At 39.5% G+C, this 15427-nt stretch overlaps 1 protein-coding gene across 2 annotated transcripts in view; it reads left to right on the top strand.

The window, feature by feature from the left end:
- The window catches only part of LOC109899319 (rho GTPase-activating protein 18-like), a 48962-nt gene that overhangs the window by 11394 nt on the left and 22141 nt on the right, over window positions 1-15427 (top strand). Inside the window, exon 1 of one of the 2 annotated variants that reach the window (XM_020494442.2) lies at window positions 7272-8029. The exons of the other annotated variant lie outside the window; for it this stretch is intronic. The gene's annotated coding sequence lies outside the window, so the exon portion shown is untranslated. Of the gene's footprint in view, window positions 1-7271; window positions 8030-15427 lie in introns of those variants that run through there. 2 annotated transcript variants of the gene reach the window in all.

Here is a 15427-nt window from a genome sequence, read left to right on the forward strand (position 1 = left end):
TTCTATGGAAATAAATATTACTAATTTAGAGAAATATTGGAACAAAGTTCAACAATTTAGAATCCTCTAGTCCTGTAGCCTACTCCCAACCGTCATGTTGTACATCGCCATATTTTCCATTCCATCCTAACGTAAACCCTGGGTGTTTTGTTTTTCTCTGAATAGAAACACCATAATATTAATCAAATGAATATATTTCTTTAAAATCAATCCCATATACTATGTTATTACAAAAAAGGTTTTAACTTCTCTGGTAATGCCAATATGGACTACTATTAAATGCTTTTCAAAGATGCCTTCTGGTGGTCAAACTAGCAATAACTTGAGGTAACAGAAAAAATGGCTGAGAATTAAATGACGTGCCACAGAATGCTGCAGCAGCACTTAAGGTGTGCTGCAGAATGACGCAACGTTTAAAGGAGGAACTACTGTAAGACATGACTCTCCTGTAGAATGTGATTTTTTTTTCTCTCTTGTAGAATACATTCTATACATTATACTGGATTAAGCGTACATTTTTGTTAACTGTAAGTTTGGTCCTTATGTTCCAACACTCCATGTTGCGCCAATATCAGTTATTTTTACTATTGGTTCCAAGAGTAAAAAAAAAATTCTAAGAGTTTGTCAGTTGGACATGCTCTCTGCAAGACTTTATATCTAACCTATCTTTTTCGGACTCAAATAGGATTCCCTCAACATTGCTCTGATTTCCAAAAGTTTTCAAGTTGACATTTTGTGATATAAAACATTTAAGTTGCATAGATTTGAAAATATCTACATTGGTCAGTCCAAAATGGCTTTTTAATTCTTTCATGGAAATAATTGGTGAATTCTGAAAAGCTATCCAAGGATTGATCCATAGAGGTGTGTTTTTAGGGAGGGATATTTGTTCTTATAGAATCTGTTTGATTTTCTTCCATGTTATAGTGTTCTTAACTATGAGATATTAATGTTCTTAGCGCCATCCTTTTGAAATGAAATACGTTAAGATTCTGGGGATGAGCATGCACATCTTCAATATGTACCCATTGTTCCTCTTTAGTGCGTTTAACAATATGTCGCAAGTAAAATCCTTGGGTGGCAAGTTGACACAATTCCAAATCTGGAAGGTTAAAACCCCCTCATTTTGGGACACTTTACTATTTATTTTATGAGTTTATTTGCTCAGATGAAGTTCTTTAATGGCCGAGTATACTTTTTCTAAGGAATTTCTTCGGTGGGGTAATTTGTATTACCGAAATTAAATATAAAACTTTGGGAGCCAAGCATTCTATAGAAGTTTATTCTACCTGTAAGATTTCTGGGAAGATTATTCCATTTAATTAGAAATGCTTTCATGTTGACTAATGGGATAAAGGTATCTTTATATCACAGGAGGTTGGTGGCACCTTAATTGGGGAGGACATGCTTGTGGTAATGGCTGGAGCGGAATTAGTGGAATGGATGGTTTCTATGTGTTTGATGCTTTTCCATTTGCGCCGTTCAAGCCATTATTGTGAGCTGTCCTCCCTTCAGCAGCCTTCACTGTTTTTATGTTTTTGTTGTTTGTTGTAACTTTTATAGAATGCAGCTTTGTAGTAATATAAAAAACTAGTCTCAACAGCAGTGATTGCTGTAGATCATGAATTATTATTTTTTGTTTTCCTATTGCCATTATTTCTGTTTTTTCAATGTTAACTTTATATCCTGAGATGTTTTAATATTCTGAAAATATTTTTAGTAAAGGGGACATTGAGTTTTCAATATTGGTCAGGTATATCAGGAGATCGTCTGCAAATAAGTTTAGTTTATATTCATCTTTACTGATACATGTTACGCTTTGGGTCCAGTCTAATTGTTTTCTGCAAGCGGTTCAATTGCCAGTGCTAACAGGAGGTGGGGAGAGAGGACATCCCTGTCTCGTGTCCTTTTCTAAAGAAAATTAATCAAATATTATATTATTTGTGTATATTTTTGCTTTAGGATATTTTAAACAATATTTTTATGACATTTTTATTACTTCAGCTGTAAAGTTGAATGCTTCCAAAGTTTTGAATAGAAAAGGCCTTTTTGGCATCAACAGCCATTATTGATGAATCAACATTGTTTTTTAGCATTTTATATTATACCAAAACCTGTTCTTGTATTTGTTTGTCAGTGCCTATTTTTAATCAACCGTGTGATTAATATGTATCAAGTACTTTTGCCATTCTGCTGCTTATGAGTTTTGTTATTTTATTGTCACAATTTATTACATTTATGGGTCTGTAATCTGCAGCGGAATTTTCCCCTGATTTTAATATAACTGAAATAACTGTTTGATACATGGAACTCTGAAGCACTGAATTGAGTGATGTGTTGTCATTTGAGTAAATAGGGGTGCTACGTTGTCCCAGAATATGAAATAAAATTCTATGGGAAAGCTGTCCATCCCTGGTGCTTTACTCCATGTGGATGTTTTAACAGTGTCTATTCTTTTTGGGTGATTTCCATTTTTCGTGATTTATTTTTTATCTGCTGATAGTTGTTTCAGTGTTATTGAGTCTAAGAAGGCTGCTGGACCAGTCCAACTGTTATTTAATTGTGATTTATATAGATTTCCGTAGAAGCTTTGAAATGTGTTATTAATAGTGTTGTTTCTAGTTAAAGCATTTGTATCCCTATCTTTTAAAAATTATAATTGGTTTGGTATGTATTCGTTTTCTGAGGGCTGTGAGGTGTTTACCAGGTTTATTTGCCATTAATTAGTATGCTTTATTTGAGTTTTACCTGTAATAATAATAATAATAATAATATGTCCATATGCTGGGAATAAGTGAAAGGGGTGTATTCTTATTTATCAGGATGCTTACACATCTGCTGTTACTACAGCAAGTTGCAGCTTAGGCCTTCCAACCCAGCTCCTCTTTAAATATTTCTAATTGTTTTAAATGTAGCTCTTGCAGAAAAAAACATCTGCTGACAATATCTTTAAATGTTCAAGAATCTTATGCTTATTTTTTCCATCATGAAGCCTGTGCACATTCCATATAATAAGTTACATTTGGTTGGCCTTCAATTCTATACAGTTAAAGTTAACCTTGTCTGTTCCGTCTGTCATTTATTTATTTTTTAGCAGACATACCATATGAGGGCGGCGGACACCCCATGGATATGGAAGAGAAATAGTATAAATGCTTAGTTGTTGTATCCATTACGTATTTAAAATGTGTGAACATGTAGCCTGAGCAAACATTTAACAGAAAACACACAAATAACATAAAGCAAGTACTTCTTTGTACTTTAGGCATTATGCCTTTTTAGGGCTTTTAACCTCCTGTACCAAGAATCTGTGGATTATGTCATTGTAAATACATTGGAGGAAGACTGCCACTTAAATACTTGTATACAGCTCAGCGTTCAACACCATAGTGCCCTCAAAGCTCATCAATAAGCTAAGGACCCTGGGACTAAACGCCTCCCTCTCCAACTGGATCCTGGACTTCCTGATGGGCCGCCTCCAGGTGGTAAGGGTAGGTGACAACTAGATGATTTTTCAACACCAATCCTGATTATTGGAGGACCAGAAAAAGCCGATACCGATTAATCTGCCAAGTTCTTTTTTTACATATATTTGTAATGATGACAATTACAATAATACTGAATGAACAATGAACCCTTTTATTTTAACTTAATATAATACATAAATAACATCTATTTAGTCCGAAATAAATAATGAAACATGCTCAATTTGGTTTAAATAATGCAAAAACATAGTGTTGGAGAAGAAGGTAAGAAAGAAAGTAAGTTTAATATGTGCAATGTAAAAAAGCTAACGTTTAAGTTCCTTGCTCAGAACAAGAGAACATATGAAAGCTGGTTGTTCAATATTCCCAGTTAAGAAGTTTTAGGTTGTAGTTATTATAGGAATTATGACGCGTCGACTAGGCACTATAGTATTGCCAGCCTAATCTCAGGAGTTGATAGGCTTGAAGTCATAAACAGCGCTGTGAAGCAAGCATTGCTAAGATCTGTTGGCAAATGCAGTAAAGTTTGAATGCTTACGAGCCTGCTGCCACCTACCACCGCTCAGTCACACTGCTCTGTCAAATCATAGACTGAATTATAATATAATAAACACAAATACGAGCCATTGGTCATTAATATGACTCACCAAGATGGCGTAGCAGTGCAGACGTTGTTGGTCGTTCTCCTGTGTACATTTTGTATTTTTTTGTATACATTTCAATATATTTTCAAGCTCTTTTTCAATTTTTACAATAAATCTACCGGCCTGTAATATAACTTTTTGGACTTTTCGTCTGACCTTTCGGCTGGACTGCACGCGTGTTTTTTTTTATTTTACCAAACGCCCTAACAAAAGGAGCTATTTGGACATAAATGATGAACTTTATCGAACAAAGCTGCCACGGTCATCCCCCGCTTCAAAGGGGGTGACACTCTAGACCCAAACTGTTACAGACCTATATCCATCCTGCCCTGCCTTTCTAAAGGTCTTCGAAAGCCAAGTTAACAAACAGATCACTGACCATTTCGAATCTCCCCGTACCATCTCCGCTGTGCAATCCGGAGCCACGCTCAGCCACGCTCAAGTTACTAAACGCTCAAGTTACTAAACGATATCATAACTGCCATCGATAAAAGACAGTACTGTGCAGCCAAGGATTTCGACTCTGTCAATCACCGTATGCAGACTCAACAGCCTTGGTTTCTCGGGTGACTGCCTCGCCTGGTTCACCAACTACTTCTCAGACAGAGTTCAGTGTGTCAAATCGGAGGGCCTGTTGTCCGGAGCTCTGGCAGTCGCTATGGGGGTGCCAAAGGGTTCAATTCTTGGACCAACTCTCTTCTCTGTATATATCAATGAAGTCGCTCTTGCTGCGGGTGATTCCCTGATCCACCTCTACGCAGACAACACCAAGCTGTATGCATCTGGCACCTTCTTTGGACACTGTGTTAACAAACCTCTAAACGAGATTCAATGCCATACAACACTCCTTCCGTGGCCTTCAACTGCTCTTAAACACTAGTAAAACTTAATGCATGCTTTTCAACCGATCGCTGCCCCCCCCCCACCCCACCCCCCCGGCTAGCATCACTGCTCTGGACGATTCTGACTTAGAATGTGTGGACAACTACAAATACCTAGGTGTCTGGCTAGACTGTGGGCTCTCCTACCAGGCTCATATTAAACATCTCCAATCCAAAATGAAATCTGGAATAAGCTTCCTTTTTCGCAACTAAGCCTCCTGCACTCACACTGCCAAACATACCCTCGTACAACTGACTTCCTACCGATCCTCAACTTCGGCGATGTTATTTACAAAATTACCTCCAACACTCTACTCAGAAAATTGGATGCAGTCTATCACAGTGCCATCTGTTTTGTCACCAAAGCCCCATATACCACCCACCACAGCGACGTGTATGCTCTCGTTGAACAGGCTAGTAATAGGGGTTGCAAGAATTTCGGCTGATAATTTTAGAAAGCGAGGGTCCAGAATGTCTAGCCCAGATTGTCTTGCATGACAATGCTCCGTGCACAAAGCAAGGTTCATACAGAAATGGTTTGTCGAGGTCGGTGCGGAAGAACTTGACTGGCCTGCACATAGCCCTGGCCTCAACCCGTTTCACCTTTAGGATGAATTGAAACGCTGACCGCAAGCCAGGCCAAATCGCCCAACATCAGCGTCCAGACCTCACCAATGCTCTTGTGGCTGAATGGAAGCAAGTACCCGCATCAATGTTCTAACATCTAGTGGAAAGCCTTCCCAGAAGAGTGGAGGCTGTTATAGCATCAAAGGGGGACCAACTGCATAATAATGCCCATGATTTTGGAATGAGGTGTTAGACTAGCAGGTGTGTGACTGTATTTTTATAGCTTACAGTTTATTCACTGTTAGTCAGAACCTCTACACTAAATAATTTTCTCTGGGTGTTCGCCAGCTCATGCTTTGTTTGACAAGCAGTCATGTAATGTACTTCAGGGAATTGTCTGATGCCCTCCCAGCTCTCCTGTCCCAATCCCTCAGAGTCCATCTCCAATAACCACCATTAGATCTTAAAGGAAAACTCCTCCCAAAATTATATTTTTGTATTTATTTCATTAGTCCATTGTTGACATGGTCCGAAAATGTTTTGCTTGTCAACAATCCAAGTTTTTAAGATATGTAACTTTCAAAGTACAGAAATCATCCCCATATATACTGGCAAACAAGAAATAATTATGACCTCCTCCTCTCCTAATTTGGCCAGAACTCTTCATTTTACAGCAGGTTTGCAAGTCATAAAAATGTATAGAACTACATAGTATATAAATTCTTACATCCCTCTTTCCCAAGCCAACATAAACAAAATTGTTATCAGTAACTAGTAACTAATTGGTAGGTTTACATTTACTTGTTAATTACGTGAACTTTCATAATCTGACCCTCATTAGGGAGAGAAATAAAAATATATATTTAAAAAAATGTGGGTTTTTGGTAGTAGAATAACAAGACGAGACTTCTTACAGAAGGCAAATCATTTCTGCAAAACTAAATATACATGTTGATATTATTTGTCAAGGGCCTTCAACATAATTGTCTTCAAATATTTTTAAAACCGTAAGACTTTTTCTAGTAGATGTTTAAGCCCCATTTTCCATGTATGTGACCAGAAATCTAAGCCTTTGCTTAGCCCCATTTTAGGATGGTTGAGTTATGCCCATCCTTAAAAACATAGGTGCTGGACTAATAAAGAACACTAGTATAGAACATGAAGGCTTGCACACTGCTAAAGCTCCCAATTCACCGCAGTATGTGGGCCTTCTTGTTCTATACCGAGTTCCTTCATTTCCCAAAAATATAGACTCTTAGTTTTCATTTGACATTCGATATGCTCCTATAAACTTCATGTTGGTGCTAATAGATCATTTAACATGGAAATTACCTGTTGTGTTTTACGGCGTGTTTTTAATTCAGGCAACGTGACGTGATAAGCCTGAGGAACTACTACAGTGATAAGCCTGAGGAAGTTGTTCTTCTGCCTGACTAAATGGATCAGCAAAACCCAATGAGAGTTGCTATCAATTGCTATTACTATCTGCACATTTCATAATTTCTCACATGCTCCCTGTGATTGAAATTAATTAGAAGTGCATGCTTTGTAGAAATGAAAAAATGACATGGTAAAGGGACATGCACTTTGATTGACTGGTTAAAGTCTGTGAATAGCAAAGTCAAGTGTGGCGCATTGTTTCTGACATCATTCCGCTCAGTGCTTTATTACCTAGTGAGGGAACACATCCCCTCAAGGCACTCATAACTTGCAGGATGTAGCCTTCAATGACGGGTTTCAAGAAAACAATCATGGAAAAAAGGGTCTATAGTTCAACATGTGCACAAAGGGATTATCGGAAACAAGAATGTGGGTACGCGTGAATGAACTGAATTGTGTGTGGACACTGAACCTGGCGTATCTGAACTATACCCCTTATGATGACCGAAACAAAGTACACCATTCAAGTACTTCTCAAACTGACTCACTCAGTGTTGACATGGTGGAATTGAAACTACCTACCTACGGTGAAGACGTCGGACAGAAATAGCAGCCTTAATATACATGAAATAGGACAACGATTACTTCACCAAAACGAAATGACTAAGGCGACTGACAGGAAGAGTGACTTCCTCCGTTGCACTTTTGCCAATGTTGCCTGTCCACATTCCACTACTCTATTCTCAGGTAGGACTGAGCCATATACAGAGTATACCTGTGCGTTCTGGCCGAGTTTCAGGCAGTCATCAGCTTCCGCAGCTAGTGGACTGAGCTATCCAGATCGTAACAGCTGACTTTAGACTATTTCTGTACCTGAGCAGTCTTAGACTGGACTGTAGAAAGATTCTGATCATCTCAATTGCTTGATCTCTACACCAGAGGGACTTTGAACATGTAAACACACACTCATGTTCCCCTGTAACGTACACGGCTACTGTATGATATCAACAGTGTCTATGATAAGGGGAAGAAGTTGGACACTTAACAGCGACTCTGGTGTAAACAGTTGAGGGTGAGTGGTTGATTTATCCGGTGGAGAATTGTTTATTTGCTAAGGTGGATTTATTGTTTAACAATTTATATTCAGCACGTAAATGACAGACTACGCAATCCTTCCTCCCATGTCTGTATTCAGAAACGTGTTGTTTTTAAAAGGATGAGTTAAAAGACTTATGTTACAGTATGACAGGAATGTCTGTTATACATGTTAAAAAAGGAGAATAAGTCAACTGTGATTTTGTGAGATTAAAGGATACTTTGTACCTAGACTCATTTCTAAATGGAGAGTTGTGTTTTTACTGTAGCTCTGACCTGTTTGGCTGTAAACAGCCCCTGAAGTCATAAGATTTCTCTTGACAACAGTCTCAATGTGGAGACGATCTTTCAATCACAAGAGTACTTTGGATCATATCGCTTGATTTGATTATTTCTCTAAAGTAGGAAAGGATACTGCTTGTGTGTGTGTGACAGTTTCGCCCTTGTTGCACTGCCTCTTCCCACAAGAACTGCTTTGCATTATACGGCAGGAGGTGTGAATTTGGAAGGGAAATAATCACTATGCAGTTGATGATAGCAGACTCTCACGCATACACACACACACTGTAATCTGTTACTGCATGTTGCCTAGATTTAGTCAGCATTATGTTGTGCAGTGCACTCTGTAAGAGATCGGGATGGACATGCAAGGCTGACCAAAACAGCAGGCAGCTCTCATGGTGAAAGTGTATTTATGTTAAAGAGACTACAAAAGTGCCTCTCAAGCCTAATTTGATGTTCTGAATCTGTTTTGGGTTACAGATTGTCACCTGTGTCCCCCAGCAAACAGCTGAATCTTCTTAAAACTAGGAATGTTGTAACAATGGAGAAGCATCACCATAAAATACTCCAAAACCTGGAGTGCAATGTCATTCCAGGTTTTATTTAACCCCTTACAGTGCCTTCAGAAAGTATTCACACCCCTTGACTTTTTCCACATTTTGTTGTGTTCGAGCTTGAATTTGAAATGGTTTAATTGAGATTGTGTCATTGGCCTGCACACACATTATGGGGTAATGTTTTAACTTAATTTTTTTATTATTAATTAGAAATTAAAAGCTTAAATGTCTTGAGTCAATAATTATTCAACACCTTTTGGGGGGGAAACCTTAAATACGTTCAGGAGTAAAACATGTGCTTAATAAGTTGCATGGACTCACTCTGTGTGCAATAGAAGTGTTTAAAAACATTTTTTATGACTAACTCATCTCTGTACCCCACAAATGTATTTATTTAACCTTTTATTAACTTGGAAATTCAGATAAGAACAAATTCTTATTTATAATGACGTCCTACCAAAAGGTCTCCTGCGGGGACAGGAGGCCTGTTGTGACAAAACACACATCATGACAAGAGAGACAACGCAACACTACATAAAGAGAGACCTAAGACAACAACATAGCATGGCAGCAACACATAACAACACAGCATGGACGCAACACAACATGTTAGCAGCACAAAACACGGTACAAACATTATTAGGCACAGACAACAGCACAAAGGGCAAGAAAGTAGAGACAACAATACATCACGCTAAGCAGCCACAGCTGTCAGTAAGAGTGTCCATGGCTGAGTCTTTGAATGAAGAGATTGAGATAAAACTGTCCAGTTTGAGTGTTTGTTGCAGCTAATTCCAGTCGCTAGCTGCAGCGAACTAAAAGAGGAGTGACCCAGGGAGGTGTGTGCTTTCGGGACCTTTAACAGAATGTGACTGGCAGAACGGGTGTTTAATATGGAGGATATGGGCTGCAGTAGATATCTTAGATAGGGGGGTCTGAGGCCTAAGAGAGTTTTATAAATAAGCATCAACCAGTGGGTCTTGCGACGGGTATACAGAGATGACCAGTTTACAGAGGAGTATAGAGTGCAGTGATGTGTCCTATAAGGAGCATTGGTGGCAAATCTGATGACCGAATGGCAAAGAACATCTAGCCGCTCGAGAGCACCCTTACCTGCCGATCTATAAATTATGTCTCCGTAATCTAGCATGGATAGGATGGTCATCTGAATCAGGGTTAGTTTGGCAGCTGGGGTGAAAGAGGAGCGATTACGATAGAAGTCTAGATTTAACTTTAGCCTGCAGCTTTTATAAGCGCTGAGAGGAGGACAGTGGGCCATCTAGCCATACTCCCAAATACTTGTATGAGGTGACTACCTCAAGCTCTAAACCCTCAGAGGTAGTAATCACACCTGTGGGGAGAGGGGCATTCTTCTTACCAAACCACATGACCTTTGTTTTGGAGGTGTTCAGAACAAGGTTAAGGGTAGAGAGCTTGTTGGACACTCACGAATGCTTTGTTGTAGAGCATTTAACACAAAATCCGTGGAGGGGCCAGCTGAGTATAAGACTGAATCATCTACATATACAGTACATGGATGAGAGAGCTTCCTACTGCCTGAGCTATGTTGTTGATGTAAATTGAGAAGAGCGTGGGTCCTAGGGTTGAGCCTTGGGGTACTCCCTTGGTTACTGGCAGTGGCTGAGGCAGCAGATTTTCTGACTTTATACACTGCACTATTTGAGGTAGTTAGCAAACCAGGCCAAAGACCCCTCAGAGACACCAATACTCCTTTGCTGGCCCACAAGAATGGAATGGTATACCGTGTTAGATTTTCAAGACGATTTTAAATAATAAAACTAATGCAAGACTTAAAAATGGCTGTCTAGCAGTGATCAACAACCAACGGTGTATGGTATGTAGATGGGTGAGGGGCAAAAAATTATATTTGATACATTTTGAATTCAGGCTGTAACACAACAAAAGTCATGGGTATAAATACTTTCTGAAGGCACTGTAAATGTAACCTGTTGGCTTGATTATGTAAATTGTGTTAGATTCAAATGTTATCACAATTTCTAAACTCTCTAAAGTCTGTTTTGTTCTACTGAATCCACTTGGTTAGGTTAAAATAGCTCCTGTAGCCTAACTTGATAGAAACAAATGTAGTCAATATGGTCCACAGCCACTCCTGGCTTGAAACTGGGAAGTGAATTTTTACTTCTCAACCCATTAACAATGTCACATTTTAATTAGGGAAATGTTCTCTTAAGGTTGTTTTTTACTTAGTTTTTTAGTCTATGGTTCATTGTATTATGGGCACATTTCAGTGGTTTCTCAAAGACTTCCCTTTTTATTTTCATTCACCATTTTTGTTTTGTTTTCTCAACAGGGCAGGAGTTTACAGTCCAATACCACTAAATCTCTAGTCTAAATAGATATGTTTTCTACAAGCGGTATTAGGTAACCCTTAGACCATTTGGTAATGATTACACATACCATACTACGGCTATCTTTACAGGCCAAACAGGATGTATCTGCTGCTGCAGTCAAGTTCCCCCTGAAACATTATCAAGAGTAGCCTGTTTCTCACAATCGACCTCAATTCCATGAATAATAACACACACAACATTTGCTGCTTTCCCTTCCAATTAATTGAATTCATCTTGAGATGTTACAGGCTGTGTTTGTAATGTAACTAGCGGCTTTGACAATCGAGGAAAAGGTCATTTGATTAGCAACGCACATTCCCCACCCACCTGAGGATCTCTCCTTTTCAGCCATCTATTTCCTGTTTTGACCGGAGCAAAATCCACTTGTCACTTAAATTTCGCATTTTGCTCTTTCCCATTCTTGTTTGTAACGATCGCGGAACCTATCAATCACACTCTGGTAATGGCTGAAATGGACTCAATTGAATACATTGGCTTTCCGTTGCATCTATAATAACCCTAAAGCTTCGTCTGGGATTTAACACACCATCTCGACAGTTACATCACAAAAGAGAAGAAAGATCCAGTAACTTTATTTTTAAGGGTGTTAATATTTGTGCAATTTTGATTTAATACATTCAAAATGTTTACAAATTATATGTGCTGTAATGAAGGCAACTACCGAAAATGAACACTCGGATTATAGTGATATTATGTCTGATCTCACAAACAGTATAAAGTCTGTATGTTAAGGTTTAATTTAGAGCCAAGCGTTTTGATGTTTTAGTCGGATGGTTATCCTTCTCTTGACACACTTGTTGAATTATTCAAGAGAACGTGACAGCGTAGGTAGGCCTAGAGACAGAGTGTCACGCCCTGGTCTAAATATATTGTGTTTATCTTCATTTATTTGATCAGGCCAGGGTGTGGCATGGGTTTTTGTATGTGGTGTGTTGGTATTGGGATTGTAGCTTAGTGGGGTGTTCTAGTTAAGTCTATGGCTGTCTGAAGTGGTTCTCAGAGTCAGGTGTTTATCGTTGTCTCTGATTGGGAACCATATTTAGGCAGCCATATTCTTTGAGTGTTTCGTGGGTGATTGTCCTTAGTGTCCTGATGTCCTTGTTCTGTGTTTATGTGCACCAGTATTAGGCTGTTTCGGTTTTTGTTACGTTTATTGTTTTGTAGTGTTTGTATTTAGATTCGTGTTACTTCAGTTTAATAAACATGGTTCGCAATCTACACGCCGCATTTTGGTCCGACTCTCCTTCAGATGAAGAAAACCGTTACACAGAGCAAGTTTTTGGTGGTTGAAGCCCTTTTTTAAATCAAATCAAATTGTATTTGTCACATGCAACAGGTGTAGACCTGACAGTGAAATGCTTACTTACAAGCCCATAACCAACAATGCATTTCAAGTATTAGAGTTAAGAAAAACATTTGACTTAATAAACTAAAGTCAAAAAAATCGAATGAAAAGTAACACAATAAAATGACGAGGCTATATACAGGGTGTACCGGTATCAAGTCAATGAGTGGGGGTACAGGTTAGTCGAGGTAATTTGTGTGTGTTTTTAAAATATTATTTCTTTTTAAAAAAATGGACGATGTTAAATTATCAGTGTAATTACACACATTGATGTCAGACATGGAGACCCACCCAATACTCTGTTGCTGATAAATGCAGGAGCAGATTTCAGGAGCAGGACAAGACACCCTCTTTGTGACTGATGACTGACATAAGGGCATGTATGTGACAGGCCTAAGTGGCTTATATGATTATGATGGTCATAATACTTATTGAAGTGTCATAAAGTGTATTTTTCTTAGTCCAAGTAAAGTGACACAGGATTGTAATAATGTTTCATGAGTGTCATAAAGTGTATTTTATACAATTGATTTGAAATGTATGATGAAAAAAATGATTGTAAAGAATTCATTACATCAACAATTTCAGAAACAAACCTTCAAACGAAGGGAAACTTAATTTGAATAAATGTAGGTGTCATAACCAGACATAAAATAACACAATATAATGTCACAACAGGTGGAAATATATGGGTTATAACCACAGGTTGTCAGCTGTTATGACACTAGGTGTCAAGTAAAGTATTAAAGAATAGTAAAGTATTACCAAATTCTTTTTAAGCCTTTTTAAAAATTTAACTCCTTTTTCTCCCAAAATTTGTGGTATCCAATTGTTTTTTAGTAGCTACTATCTTGTCTCATTGCTACAACTCCCGTACGGGCTCGGGAGAGACGAAGGTTGAAAGTCATGCATCCTCCGATACACAACCCGGAAGCCATCCGCACCAATGTGCGGAGGAAACATCGTGCACCTGGCAACCTTGGTTAGCGCGCACTGCGCCCGGCCCGCCACAGGAGTCGCTGGTGCGTGATGAGACAAGGATTTCCCTACCGGCCAAACCCTCCCTAACCCGGACGACACTAGGCCAATTGTGCGTCGCCCCACGGACCTCCCGGGCGCGGCTGGTTACGACAGAGCCTGGGCGCAAACCCAGAGTCTCTGGTACAGCTGCAGTACAGTGCCCTTAACCACTGCGCCACCCGGGAGGCCCTTGTTTTTTAAACCTTTTAACAATTTCAGTTGACCGCTGCTACTATGATGAAGAAGGATGAGCGTCCATTTTACAATATTATTAACGACCATTTTCAATTTAAACAAACTTGACAGTGACGTAGCACTAGGCTTATCAACAATAGAGATTGTGTTGGGGGAGGAGGACATGAATTCATCCCGCAATACATGAGTATATTTGGCTGTGCGTGTCCCAACACGATTTGAACAAAAGTGGACACAACACAAGATGATGAATTACCATTAAGAAGAGCCATAGAGTAGACATTAGTCATGGGCAGCCTGTTACGGCTTTCTAGTTGTGATGAAGGAGAGTCGGACCAAACTGCAGCGTGTCGATTGCGATCCATATTTATTTAAACACGTAAACACGACTAAACACGAACACTACAAAACAATAAACGAAAACCGAAAACAGCCTATACTTGTGCAAACTAACGGAGAGTACACATAGGACAGATAGGACAATCACCCACGACAAACTCAAAGAATATGGCTGCCTAAATATGGTTCCCAATCAGAGACAACGATAAACACCTGCCTCTAATTGAGAACCACTCCAGACAGCCATAGACTTTGCTAGATAACCCACTACGCTACAATCCCAATACTAACACCAAAACCCCAAGACAAAACACACCCCAATACAAAAACCCCATGCCACACCCTGGCCTGACCAAATACATAAAGATAAACACAAAATACTTTGACCAGGGCGTGACACAGCCACTGTTAATCAGCCTGACTTATGATGACGATCGCTTATGTCATGACCAGCATTTGAGCACTGACCAGGTCCTGAGTTCAGATCCATTATCTAACTAATGAGATAACCTTAGAGACCCAAAACATTCCCCTATAACTTCTAAAACATTACTGATGTGACTGGTTTTCTTCCGCTCCTCACTCACACATACAAACTCCCACCCGCCCACACACACCACTCAAGGAACCTATACATTCCCAATCAAGTGTATTAATCAGTGAGAGGCAGCCATTACAGCCTTGTTCCTATTGATCTGTTGTTTGAGGATGTAGCATGATGTTAATGCCCCTGCTTTTAAACCAGCCCTTTACTGAAGAGGAGCGCTCTATGTGCTGACACAGCCCATCGTGTGTGTGTGTGTGTGTGTGTGTGTGTGTATCTTGCTTATTTTAAGGCCATAATAACCATAATGTCCACAGGCAGATCTGTGGGATCTGAGAGAGGTTCGAGAGGGTCTGCAGACTAAATAGAGTGGCTCCTGGCCTGCGGAGCTAGACTAGACTTGCTGTGTGTCCGGCAGTAGAAGAATTGGCCCTAAGGCTCTTGCTCTTCACTAGCCAGTAACAAGGGCCTCTTGTGTGCATCTGCTGCTGAGGTGGGGGCGCCCCACTCTGACCAGGTGTGTTGGAAATGGACAGTCCCTGTGTCTTTATGTCACCAAAGGGACTGTTGAAGAAATAGACAGAGAAGTCCTATAGCTGGTTGAGTAAATTATTGATAGCAGTTGTTGTTGGTTGGGTTTAAGCGTTATCCTACAAAACTGGTAGATGTAGGATAAGCTGAGTTGGACCATATGTACCAG

Source organism: Oncorhynchus kisutch, linkage group LG11 (genome assembly GCF_002021735.2).
Source record: "Oncorhynchus kisutch isolate 150728-3 linkage group LG11, Okis_V2, whole genome shotgun sequence".
Taxonomy (NCBI): Eukaryota; Metazoa; Chordata; class Actinopteri; order Salmoniformes; family Salmonidae; genus Oncorhynchus; species Oncorhynchus kisutch.